The sequence below is a fragment of the Panulirus ornatus genome, chromosome 1, assembly GCF_036320965.1.
Source record: "Panulirus ornatus isolate Po-2019 chromosome 1, ASM3632096v1, whole genome shotgun sequence".
NCBI classification, from domain to species: domain Eukaryota; kingdom Metazoa; phylum Arthropoda; class Malacostraca; order Decapoda; family Palinuridae; genus Panulirus; species Panulirus ornatus.
The window spans coordinates 74,809,422-74,823,482 of NC_092224.1; the positions used below are offsets into that span (position 1 = coordinate 74,809,422).

The 14,061-nt window shown below is 44.3% G+C and overlaps 1 protein-coding gene across 2 annotated transcripts in view; it reads left to right on the plus strand.

The window, feature by feature from the left end:
* The window catches only part of LOC139749635 (somatostatin receptor type 5-like), a 281,438-nt gene that overhangs the window by 257,544 nt on the left and 9,833 nt on the right, over positions 1-14,061 (plus strand). For both annotated transcript variants that reach the window (XM_071663797.1, XM_071663788.1), the window contains one exon: positions 12,100-12,134. The gene's annotated coding sequence lies outside the window, so the exon portion shown is untranslated. The remainder of the gene's footprint in view (positions 1-12,099; positions 12,135-14,061) is intronic.

Consider the following 14,061-nt stretch of genomic DNA (forward strand, 5'->3'; position numbering starts at 1 on the left):
GGAGCGTTACCCCCTGCATGGTACCATCATCTTAAGTGGGACCAACTCCCTGGCAGGAGACGACCTCGCCTTCACTCACCGCAGGAGGAGCCAAGGGATATATATGAGCGACTACTCTAAGGGAGGTGATGTCAAGAGGCAAAGGCAGTTATGACTGTTAAAGTCGTTGTACATCAGGGAAACTTTTGTGTGCCGTAAAGTCTCAGCGTTCCTTTCCGTCCGGGTTTATGTTCAGCGGCGAGGTGCTGGATGGTGATAATGGCCGTGTGTGCTGAGGACAATCTATTCATATGTCACTCATGAGGGATATTGAACACTGGGATGTTCAGGTCCCAGCCTTCCTCGTGAACTGGGATGATCAGAGCCATTTAAACCCTTAAGCCATCCTTAAGGACAACGTTATAATCACTGAACATGACGATACGACCCTTGAGCATGGCTGTACGGTCCTTAGGTATAATGGTTCGACTTTTTGACCTGACCTATCGGAGTTAGACGAACGTTCACGTGGCCATGATACCCAAGGGTGATACCGTGGTACTCTAAACTTAACTTCAGGTGCGTTACCGCATGAGTTACCATACCAGGGGTGACCAGTGACCTGCCACACAGTAACACACACTCCACCCAGCTGCCCACTACGCCATGGTTCATGTGTATACAAAAAATAATCAACTCGCAAAATTTTAGTGAGATAGAATTTAATTTTTTGTACCTCAGAAATGTGTGAAAATACTTCTTACATGATACAGTCTCTCTCTCTCTCTCTCTCTCTCTCTCTCTCTCTCTCTCTCTCTCTCTCTCTCTCTCTCTCTCGCGGACAGCATATCCCGGATCCTCTACAACTTTCGGGCCATTACGAGGCACTTACGACATCCGCCCGTAAAAACTGATCGTCTGACTATAATTTCTTTTTTTTTTTTTCCCCCTGAGGAAAACTGCGTAATGGCTTCTCAGTACGATATGTACTGTACGTGTATGTAATGGATTATGAGTAATGTACAGGAGGTTAGTATCCATGCAGACTGCAGGGTATGGGAAGACCCCACTGTACGTGTACACCTTAACCAAACCTTCAGAACAAGCTCTTTGTGTGCGTCTTGCAATCACCTTCCTGGTGCACCCACACCTGCCAACCCTCACTCTCCTGCAGCACATGTGGTGTGAACTTGCCGCAGGTGTAACCACGACCCTCTGAGTGGATCTTAAAGTGTCAGGTGGCCACTACCTGCCATACGACCTCTCTTGCCTCCATATAGCCACTACCTCTCAGACCAACCCTGCCGTAAACTGTCCTCGGCCCTGCGTATATAACATACCAGTTGTATAGATAACCTACATCTTAACGACGATCACTACCTCAAATACCAATCTCACCCACAGTCAAACATTAGAGTTATGTCTTCTGTTCTCTTACGTATAAATAGCCACTTCTTTATACAGTTAGCTGTTCTCTTACGTGTAAATAGCCACTTCTTTATACAGTAAGCTGTTCTCTTACGTGTAAATAGCCACTTTTTTATACAGTAAGCTGTTCTCTTACGTGTAAACAGCCACTTCTTTAAAGAGTAAGCTGTTCTCTTACGTGTAAATAGCCACTGCTTTATACAGTAAGCTGTTCTCTTACGTGTAAACAGCCACTTCTTTATACAGTAAGCTGTTCTATATACAGTCCCACCTCCCTGCTCCTGGGTGGAAGGAGCCACAGACTGACGTAAGAGTACCGGCTACTTAATCATACAGGGTGATTGCCACTGCTGCCACCTTTTGCTATATGACTTTACTTTCCTGGCCTGATGATGATCTCATGGAAACTTCTCCTTCTTCTTCTACCCTTCCTCTCGTTCCTGTTGACGTCACTTCCTCCTCTTCTGCCTTCCTATTGTTATATATTTTATTTTATTTTCATTTTTTTTTTACTGTAAGTTGGTAGTGTGGGAGGAGCCTGAGTGAGTGTTGTGTGTGATAGGCTGGTCCGGGTGGCTCCAGCAGACCAGCTGCCACACGCCGCCATATGAAGAAGTTGGTCTTCTTAATTAGCTTATCGAAGAAGCCAGACACTGGGAGAATTATCATGAATTTGTTTATCACTTTGACATCAGTCTTGTGGCAGGAAGAGCATCGCCTGTGACATAGTGGTCAGCAGCTACCAAGGTTTTGTTATGATGGTTCTACACTCATTTGTTGAACTGCATTCAGTAATTTTTCGTGTGTTGTGATCGATGTGTGTTTCTTTAACGTTTTTTGTCAGAATGTATAGTTTGACAGAACACAACAGGAATACTGAGCTCCCGTATGACATCATGCACACAGACTGTGGGAAGCATCAGCCAGGCCTAAGTGGCTGGGACGCAATACGTAAACAGTTCACGAGGCGAGCAGTGGCGAGGATAGTGCAACAGGAGGAGGCCAGCAACATCATGGCGGATGAAAACTGATGGTTAAAGACAGGTGGTAACTGGAGATTTGATAAGACGAAAGCCTTTTATTTCCACTCCGGCAGGGTGTGAGTTTGGAAGAAGAGTCGTTCCAAGATATGCGAGCAGTGCCCCATACTATGGCGGTCAACGAGATCCTGTATATGTGAAACGGCTGCTCAAAAGAATAACCGGCATTTATACAACAGCCTAGGTTTGGGGAAGCAGATTTTTCTCATATTCTTCGTGTCTTCAAGACAGAATAGTGGATGTGATTATGTACGTGTTCATATTATTGCACAGTCATTTAGTATTATGAAAATTAATCATACGAAACGAGGTAGATACGGGATGATTAATTAGTAGATACTGCGTTTTTGCATCGTTGAATTTAATTGTCACTGTTTCCCCATTTAGAGTTCAGACAGAAAATATGTTCAGTGCGAGAAAAAGAACACGTATGGAAGGTCAGGAGGGGAGGGAGAGTGAGGTGATGTATGTAGAGTGGAACCATCGGCGTAAGAGTAAGGTTAGAGACTAAAGGAACATCATGTATGGAGAGGAGAAAGAGGGTGGACGATAGAACAGAACCCTTAGGGACGCCACTTTGGGTAGGGTAAGATGGTGAAGCCTCTACTGCGATGGAACTGTTGAAAAGGAAACTGTGTATTAAAGGGAAACATGTCATAAAAGTCAGAGGAAGGAAGTTTAGTAAGCGATGTCTTATTCCATATCGTGTCAGTATCTTAGAAAATGGAAAAATTTGGGTTTTATAGACAAGCGAAATTGTGAGGACGGATTGATGCTAACTCAGAGGCACACCACCGTAATGCACGAGGAGGGATGCCATCTGAACCTCATACACCTTGCCTACTGGTAGGCTGGGACACTTGGTACTTGGAAGACCGTGCTGAAGATGATATAGGAGGGGACACAGTCACCGTAGGGGGACGACTAATTGTGAAACGCCCAGATGAGAGTTAGAGGAAAATAACCTTTTTATAAGTTAGAAAGTTCGTTAAAGAGCGATCTTGTCAGAAAAGCAGGAGGAATGGTTGAGTTACATAAGTTGCAGGAGATGCTTCGGATTAAGGAATGAATGATACCAATCGAAGATTAGCACACATTATCATGAAAGTTTACTCGACTCTACAAAGAACAACATTGAAATGATTTCGGTCAGAAGTGAAGGCAGAGGAAGACTACAGAGACCTGACTATTTTCCTGGCCCGGTACACTGTCTCTAATGCGACAGACATTAGAACAAGAGTTATCTCATTATGTCTTCGGGTATGAAGATGTAGGAGAAGAAAGAACATAGGACTCCATCACAGCCAAGATGACCTCTGCTATATGACCAGCACAGCAATAGGCATACCGTCCAATCGAGCACCACAGGTACTAAGGAGGGTCAGTATAAACGCTGCACAGGGAAGACTAAGAAAGTTGGTGTTTTTCGAGGAAATGGGGTGGACGTGCCCAGTCAGACGTGAAGGAGATAAGGCTGTCATCAGAAGACGTCTCAGAAGACGGAAATAATGCATGATAGTGGCACAGCTCAGAGGGAAATAAAACAAGACGTGTTGGGGGAATGATCAGTACGACTCCTTTTCCAGATCATTAAAGAGGGTAACATAAAGGCCCAAGACTCCGCCAGTTGTACATAGTTGGAAGTACTGAAAGGAGAAAGAATTGGAAAGATTGCAACAGAGTTATAGAAGGTAAATTCTGAGCCAGATGGCTTCAAGGTTATCAGACTGAAGGTGTGGGAGGCGATCATTAGGTGGCGCAGAAGTACTGTTGAAAATTCTAGTTAGAGATTTGACAGTGAAGACGAGAGGCAGCTTTGAACAGTTCGGTTTCAGAAAGAAGATCGAATGAGGAGGTAAGGTTTTGATGTTCAGTAGAGGAGCAGGTTGGATCTGACACGGCGAATGTTGGAGGAACAGAGAAAGAGCCGAGTCTGGAAGCAGTGTCAGTAGAAGTGATGAAGGTCACGACCTTGACGTCAGACAGAGTGGCTCCGGGAACCGTCCAGCCCACCTCGACCAGTGGTTCTGTTCCCGCTCATCGCCGGAGAGCCAGTGTTCAAACGATGCGCTAGCAGGTGTTTCCTTGTGAGTTGAACACGGAAGTTTACGGTACAGAAGAGAATTGTGTAAGTAACTTGGTGTCAGGAGTTGTGTGCGATGTGTGCATAGCTTGTGTTTGTGGTCGTATGTTGCAGCAACATACGTGTACGTGTAGCGGACAGAGAGCAACCCGGGCCAGGGAGAGGATCGTGACAACCACTCCAGTGTCAGCTCAATGTGCATCCATCTTGAACCTCGCCGATATCTAGGTAAAAGCACCTCCCTCGTCGGTGTTTCTCTGCCACCTGCTACAGCATCGGTACTATCGCCTCCCGTAGCAGTGGTAAGAAGTCATCAAACGCTCAGTGAGTAATAATAAACGTCTGCCGTAACACTTTCGTGTGTACCTGTCGACCATAATGTACATCCTTTTAGTTACTGTCTGCCAGCCCATTAGGAGAGAAGGTGCACACCCCAGTAATTGCTGAGAGTAAGTCGACGTGAGGTGAGGTGTGTGACAGGCTGTCTGTTGTGTGGAGAACACATGTCACCGCTTTATGTCACAGTTAACAGTCCTGTGGTGCTGGGGGGGAGGAGGAGGATTCTGAGAGGCAGGAGCTGGGGAAAACTGGCCTCACAGGAGACGATGCTGGGCAGGTGGGGAGACGGAAGAAGGAAGGATGAAGAGACAAGAGGTGGAATATGGAAGAACCTGAGTAGAGAAAACTGGGACACCAAAGATGGAGAACTTAAGCCAAAATCACAGCAAAGAAACTTTTTGTACTTTTGATGAAATTTAAACCAAGTGATGAAGATGAGACATTTGCACCTCAGAAATATTTTTTTGCAATACTGAAAGGTATGAGAGCTAAATAATTGATGAATAGCAGTTGGTCGTCCAAACAAGTAATGCGCAGTCGACGATGCCAAGATCAAAGACGGATTAAAGTTCAGCATGAGTTACGAAGACGATAAAGCGAGTTCACGGTCGTGTGAGGATAACCAACCGTGAGGTCAGCAGGCTGGAGGACATCCATCTACTGCCATGATTGTTGGACTTGTGAACTGCAGGAAGCAAGGATACCTAACGTGTGTGCCGGACCCTCAGGATTGGTGTGTCTCTACTTAAACTCTTGTTTGCCCTTCGCTGATTACCATAATGAAGGGTTGTCTTCTATGAGTGAAAGCATACGATGGTGGAGTGCTGTCTTCTATGAGAGAAGGCACTTGTATATTATCAGACAAAACAAACACCGGCAGTGACATTACAGATGTAGAATGAATAGAATTGACAATTACTCGTATTTTTCTACCACTGGAGTGCTTTCCTCCCGTGCCACCTGCTGAAGCACATCCCGGGCCTCCCTCGCTGACTACCCTCCACCCGAGTCATTCTCATGCGTCACATACATGTCATTATTGCTTTTAAGTCGACTGGATCTTTACGAGTAGCAGTCTATTATGACTAGACCATCTCTCTTGGACCTTGGGTCTCGTATGGTCTGTGTATACACAGGCCACTCGGGAACCAAATTCTTTCTCTCTCTCTCTCTCTCTCTCTCTCTCTCTCTCTCTCTCTCTCTCTCTCTCTCTCTCTCCAGGGTAAGAGCGAAGTGGAGCGATATGATATGCAGGGGGTGACGTACTGACAAAGGCTGAGGCAGGGCATATGAACTGTCGGGGGACACCACACACGGTCTGTGGGACCTGGTTGTGAATTATAGGTTGTGGCGTCAGTGCATTATACATACATGACACCACGAGATTAGATGTGAGTGAACAAGGCCGTCCCTGGTGCTACCCCGCTGTCGCAGGAAACGAAGAAAAGGTAATATATATATATATATATATATATATATATAGAGAGAGAGAGAGAGAGAGAGAGAGAGAGAGAGAGAGAGAGAGAGAGTCCACGGGGGAAAGGAAACACGGTAAGGTCCCTTGTGCATTTTCGTGTAATAATCACATCATCAGGGGAGGTACTAGAAAGAAATATAAGTCAGTTGATATATATATATATATATATATATATATATATATATATATATATATATATATATATATATATACACTGATGCCCTGTACATGCAACCAACTTCTAAATCACATCTCGCAGGTGCAGTTTACCAGGTACATTTTACACACCACTGACTCTGTACTTCGATCATTCACTCTTGTCCTTGTCTGGATATAGTGGCACTCTACAGGAATTCTGCCCACATCTTCGGTCATACACACGATGGAGAATCCCAGCTCACCAACCAATCAGCAATACTGTCTCCACCTTCCTTGATAAACTCGTCTGTAATCCCATCCACTCCAGAGATATATTTCTCAAGTTGTTTCCGTCTTAAGATTAATGGTTCATGGTGACGGTGCATTTTCCCCCTTGTAATCTCTCACGAGGCGTCATTATATTGTCGGACGTGTCAGAAAGGTTCGTCAGAGGCTGGATCAAAGTCTGGCCATAGTGTTGCCTCCATCACTCTTGCTTGGCTCTTGCTGTGTGAGCCGCAGGTTTGGTCTCCGCTGCCGTATCTTATCGTGCATCTGGTCTCTGCTGTCACCCGTCTCCCGCGCTCGTCGGTCTGTCGGCCATATTTTTGTTCCAATAATATTTTGCCGTCAGTTCCTCACCTCGCGTCGTAATTCCTCCTCTGGTTTCCAGAGCTGGTCTCGCGGGGGGAGGAACATAAGAAAGCGGGTCTTGGGCGTGTTCCCAAACACGGAAGATACATTTTCCGTGAAAGATAAATAATTGACTTCCATAATGACTCGGATTAAAGTCATCTCTCTCTCTCTCTCTCTCTCTCTCTCTCTCTCTCTCTCTCTCTCTCTCTCTCTCTCTCTCTCTCTCAGCATGAGGTGCTGCCCCTCCACCGCCACATTAGAGAGTATCATGCCAGCTCGTACTTATCCCCTCCGCTAAGTTGCTCTCCAGCAGGCGAGGTGACCATTAGTCTTCCACCCCGACCCTCCGGCGGGTCACGCTGCTTGCTGCTGCTACACTCACCTGCCCCACTCATCTGTAGGACACACACCACCCGTGTTACCACCACGGATGCAGTACCACCACAGGGGAAACAAGAAGCATGAATATATATATATATATATATATATATATATATATATATATATATATATATATATATTGGAAAGGATCACAATTTTGCGCGTGATCAAGATATTCCTATGAGTCCACAGGGAAAATGAAACACGAAAAGTTCCCAAGTGCACTTTCGTGTAATAATCACATCATCAGGGGAGACACAAGAGAGAAATATAACAGTCAGTTGATATACATCGATGAGACGAAGCTAGGACGCCATTTGGTAAAAATGTGAATTTTTCGTGTTTCATTTTCCCCGTGGACTCATAGGAATATATATGTATGTATGTATATGTGTGTGTGTGTGTGTGTGTGTGTGTGTGTGTGTGTGTGTGTGTGAAACCACCTGGAAGTAACTGTTTCTATCGCTTCTTTATGGTTAGGTTAGGAAGTCCATATTTCCTTGCGAGGGTCAGAACGCATCTACTGTAGGTCTGCGTCAGAGGTGTTGACATTTCCGCCATGAGAGCACCTCCAGGATGTGTGCATTGTACTGTATTGTAATGAGCTGTACTATGCTGTACTGTGCTGTACTGTGCTGTAATGAGCTGTACTATGCTGTACTGAACTGTGCTGTAATGAGCTGTCTATGCTGTACTGTACTGTGCTGTAATGAGCTGTACTATGCTGTAATGTAATGTACTGTGCTGTAATGAGCTGTACTGTACTGAACTGTACTGTAATGAGCTGTACTATGCTGTACTGAACTGTGCTGTAATGAGCTGTACTATGCTTTACTGTACTGTACTGTACTGTGCTGTACTATGCTTACTGTGCTACATTGTACTGCGGTTGAAATGTAGTGGGAAGATATCCTGTTATAACGGCTGGAAGGTGAGGGTATATAGGACTGGTATGTTTATGGAAGATGTTGAGGGTAACTTGGAGGTGCTGGTGATGGAGGGAAGATAAAACACTGGAAATAAGTATATATATATATATATATATATATATATATATATATATATATATATATATATATATATATATTTTTTTTTCTTTAGTTTGAGGTCAGCCTTCAGTCGGAGGTGTTGGTTGTGTGTGTGGAGGATGTTAGTATGATGTCCTTGTGTTACCACGAGACATCCTCACTTCACCGTTACCATGGTGCACGTCAGGTGGGAGGGTGCTAAAGGGTCAGGTCTTCCCGTTGTTCTTGGCTTGGCTTTTTTGTTTTGTCGCCACATTTATTCTTTATTACTTGACCTTTTAATTTGTTTTATTGTTAGTATTACTATTGTTATTTTTTTTCATTACTACGGCGATTATCATTACTAGTGTTACTGTTACTCTTGTTATTGTCTATATTTGTTATTCTGTTTATAGTGGAGTTGGTTGTGGACAAAAGCTTTCGCCTCTAGGGAAGCATGAATGTTCCTTGATGGTACTGGAACATCTTCATGTGAGATCCAGGTGTTTAACGGTACCGTCTACTCTGTTACCAGAGGTTCTGTCAGTCTTGAAAATACTGTCAGTATGATCACACAGGATGGCAGGTTCTTGGTTGCTCAGTATTTCAGGGTGTGTCATGCTTTATTTTCATGAATTTTGATATGTCTCTCTTGTCTCTGACCTGTATTGGAATTTTACTAGTTCGCATTGCATTTGTTTTTTTTCATGTTAGCATAGACGGCAGGAGTAAGTGTGGCCCTATTCAAGGCCATCTCATTAACGATATATATATATATATATATATATATATATATATATATATATATATATATATATATATTTTTTTTTTTTTTTTTTTCCAAAAGAAGGAACAGAGAAGGGGGCCAGGTGAGGATATTCCCTCAAAGGCCCAGTCCTCTGTTCCTAACGCTACCTCGCTAACGCGGGAAATGGCGAATAGTTTGAAAGAAAAAGATATATATATATATATATATATATATATATATATATATATATATATATATATATATATATATATATATTGTCATCTATCATAATGATCTTTATTGTGAGATGTTGGATAGACGTTGAAGTAGATTGTAACAGGCATATGTCACAACAGACCTAACACACACAGAATCAGGTGTTGATGATCGATGCAGATGAAGACAGAGTTGTACAGATATTCACCTGAAGTGTGAAGTCTGGCATTCAAGGTTTTATGTGTTCTTGGGAGGTCGGTGAGCATATGAGGAAGGCCTGCGAGCAGGTGGAGAGGCTGGTATAATGATGGAGGAAGGTGTGGCGGGCGGGCTGGGCTGGGCTGGGCTCGTGTCTCACACACCAGCACGACTCTCACTTCATGTTCCTCGCTCCCCGTCGCTCTTGTTCATCCTAGGATTTTGACACGAGCAGATTCCTTCAACGTCGCTACTTCTGCCGCTGCTGTTACCCCTGCTGTTGCTACTTCTGCCGCTGCTATTACCCCTGCTGTTGCTACTTCTGCCGCTGCTATTACCCCTGCTGTTGCTACTTCTGCTGCTGCTATTGCCCCTGCTGTCGCTACTTCTGCCGCTGCTATTACCCCTGCTGTTGCTACTTCTGCCGCTGCTATTACCCCTGCTGTCGCTACTTCTGCCGCTGCTATTACCCCTGCTGTTGCTACTTCTGCCGCTGCTATTACCCCTGCTGTTGCTACTTCTGCTGCTGCTATTACCCCTGCTGTTGCTACTTCTGCCGCTGCTATTACCCCTGCTGTTGCTACTTCTGCCGCTGCTATTACCCCTGCTGTTGCTACTTCTGCCGCTGCTATTACCCCTGCTGTTGCTACATCTGCCGCTGCTATTACTCCTGCTGTTGCTACATCTGCCGCTGCTATTACCCCTGCTGTCGCTACTTCTGCCGCTGCTATTACCCCTGCTGTTGCTACTTCTGCTGCTGCTATTGCCCCTGCTGTTGCTACTTCTGCTGCTGCTATTACCCCTGCTGTTGCTACATCTGCCGCTGCTATTACCCCTGCTGTTGCTACTTCTGCCGCTGCTATTACCCCTGCTGTCGCTACTTCTGCCGCTGCTATTACCCCTGCTGTCGCTACATCTGCCGCTGCTATTACCCCTGCTGTTGCTACTTCTGCCGCTGCTATTACCCCTGCTGTTGCTACTTCTGCCGCTGCTATTACCCCTGCTGTTGCTACTTCTGCCGCTGCTGTTACCATTGCTGTCGCTACTTCTGCCGCTGCTATTACCCCTGCTGTCGCTACTTCTGCCGCTGCTATTACCCCTGCTGTTGCTACATCTGCCGCTGCTATTACCCCTGCTGTCGCTACTTCTGCCGCTGCTATTACCCCTGCTGTTGCTACTTCTGCCGCTGCTATTACCCCTGCTGTTGCTACATCTGCCGCTGCTATTACCCCTGCTGTTGCTATTTTTTTTGTTGTTGCCGCTGCTGTTGCCACTGCTGAAGCTGTCTGAGGTGTTCCTGCTTACCCTGCCGCTTGCGATGCAGCAGCAATTGCTTTTCGTTGGCGCTGCTAGCACGGCTTACCAACAGACAGACTTTATCTCGTGAGAAGACGTAAGATCTTTTTCATTCATCATTACGGGTAAATCTGTAACTTATACTGGATCCTTAATGAGACATTTCGTATCACAGTGAATTACTGGAAATACATCTGAAAGTCAAGAGTCTTTTGTACATGTCTTCAGAACAACATGATGGTCCGGCATCCGTGGACACACACACACACACACACACACACAGATGCATGTCGTCCTGTCGTAAACTCACAACAGTCAAGAGGTTTGCTTGATGTAGGTTCACATCACTGGAGAGGTTTGGTGAGTTGTAACTTCACCAGCGTCAGTGTGGGATTGCCTCTCTCTCACAGGGAGTCTAACACTCGTGGAGTTATATCATTTATGTCATATTGTTTCTTGAATTCCTTACTGTTGTCTACATTCACTGTATCATTACTTATCCCATTCTCCCTCTGGTGTCTTACTATATAAAAATGTGTTCGCAACTCCTTTTTTTCTTTCTTACGTCCTCCAGTTGTTTGCTTCGTCCACGTTTCAAAGAACAACTCTATACATGAGTTGTCGCGTTACCTGATGTAGTCAAGTAACGCTACATTGTCTTCCATAGTATGAACGTAATGTCTTGCTACAAGCGATGAGTGATATGCTGGAAGGAATTTTTGTAATCTATTGTTGTTTGTATAAATCAAAAAATAGCCAAGATAAAGTAAACAATGTGATAAAGATATCGTAATGATTATGAGTTCTTTTGATCCAGTATAACAGATTCAAAAGAAAAGTGCGAAACGCGCGCGATAAATCCTAACGAAAAGTGAGGAAGACGTTTTGATTATTAAAGATGAGTCGGGAATTGGCTCTGGCAAAGATCGCTGGAATAAGACTTTACAAGTTCATCATGAAACACTTGCCACATGGTGTCAGGTACAGAAGACTCCGCTAACATGATGCGAAGCCAAACAGACCCAAGGAGCCTTAGTCTAGAACATAGATCACCATTAGCCTAAGTAAGTCAGGGGACGCCTTAGTCTATCATCTTATAATGTTTGTAATGTGGTTTATTTTGTCTTCCACAGGCTCGGCCCTGCTGAACCACACTCATCTCTCTCAGGTAAGTGACAGCTTAATGTCTCATGTCTGCCAAGATGAGGGTGTAAATGAACGTATAAGTAATGTATGACGTGAATGTGTGTTAGGACATGCAATGTTTATAGGTAAAAGGGATGAATGTATGTCTGATAATAATAATAATGATAATAATAGTAATAATAATGATAATGATAATAATAATAATGATAATTAATTATGATTAAAATAATGATGATAATTGTATTAATAGATGATAAGTTAGAAAATTGCCAACATGGTTTTCGACCCAATAGACTAGATTTTACCCATAAGATTATATCAGAAAAATGTTGGAAATGGTACGAGGTGTTTCGCTTTCTTAGATTTAGATAAAACTTTCCACAAAACTGTTAGAAACGAGCTCTGGGGGACATGAAATTCATTTTTTCTTTATACTTGTTCGCCGTATCCTGCGTTTGCGAGACAGCGCCAGAAAGAGAAGAAAAGGCTTCTTTCGCTCTCATCCATTCTCTAGCTGTCATGTGCAAAGCACTGAAACCACAGCTCCCTATCCACAACCAGGCCTCGCAGACCTTTCCATGGTTTTTCCCAGCTGCTTCATATGCACTGGTTTAGTCTATTGACAGCACGTCGCCCCCAGTATACCATATCGATCCAATTTATTTCATCCCATACTAACCTTTCATCCTCCTGCATGTTCAGGCCCCTGTCACCCAAAATCTTTTTACTCCATCCTTCCACCTCCATTCTGGTCTTCCCATCTCTATATCCCCTTCACCTCAGACACATATCCTTTTTGTCAGCCTCTCCTCTCATTCTCTTCATGTTGTCAAACAATATCAACACGCCCTCTTCATCTCTCTCAGCCGTACTCTTATTACCTCACCTCTCTCGTAGCCTATCATTACTTAATCAACCCCTCAAACACCACATATTGTCCTTGCAGGTTTCATTTCCTCTCATTCCATACTTTTCAGTGATCCTAGAACCTCTCTCTCTCTCTCTCTCTCTCTCTCTCTCTCTCTCTCTCTCTCTCTCTCTCTCTCTCTCTCTCTCTCTCTCTCTCTCTCTCCTCCACTTCCATGTTTCCATTCACTGCCATGTCCTCTCTCAGGTATCTGAAACACCCCATTACCTCCAGGTGTTTTCATTCAAATTCACACCTCAGCTAACATGTATTTTTGCGCTTATAAAGGTAATAACCTTGCTTTTATTTACATGTATTCACTAATTCCTCCTTTCTCACACTCTCTCAAACTCGGACACCAACTTCTGCTGTTTCTAACTCGAATCTGCCGCCAGCACCGTGTCATCAGCAACCAACAACTGACTCAGTTTCCAAACCCCCTCACTCCCCTACACAATACATACCTGACTCTTCCTCTAGGACCCTAACTTTTGCCTTCCTAAAAATACTGAACTTCCCTGGTGGCATCACACCTATGCCGCAGACACATAGGACCACTCACTTCCCTTTCTACTTATTCGCACACACGCCTTACTCCCTTGATATAAACTCACTGCTTCTAAGGGCTCTCCTCCCATACCATCCGTATCAATCCTATCGCATGTTTTCTCCAGATCCGTAAGTCCTTCATAGAAATCCGTCTGTTGCTCTGTTTCTCACACACATTCCTCAACGCAAAGACCTAATCTACACATCCCCTACCACTCCTGAAACCACATTGTCCCTCCCGGTTCTCATGCTTTATGCATGCCACCAACCTCTCAGTCAACATACTCCCATACAACTTACCAGGTACACTCCATAAACCTATACTAATGTATTTCGACCACTCACTCTTGTCCCCCTTGCCTTTATACAGTGGCACCATACATGCCTTCCACCAATCCTCGGGCAGCTTATCATGAGACATACATACGTATATTGAAGATCGTAACTAACCAATCAACAACGCGTTCACCCAGCTGAAGAAATTCACCTGCAT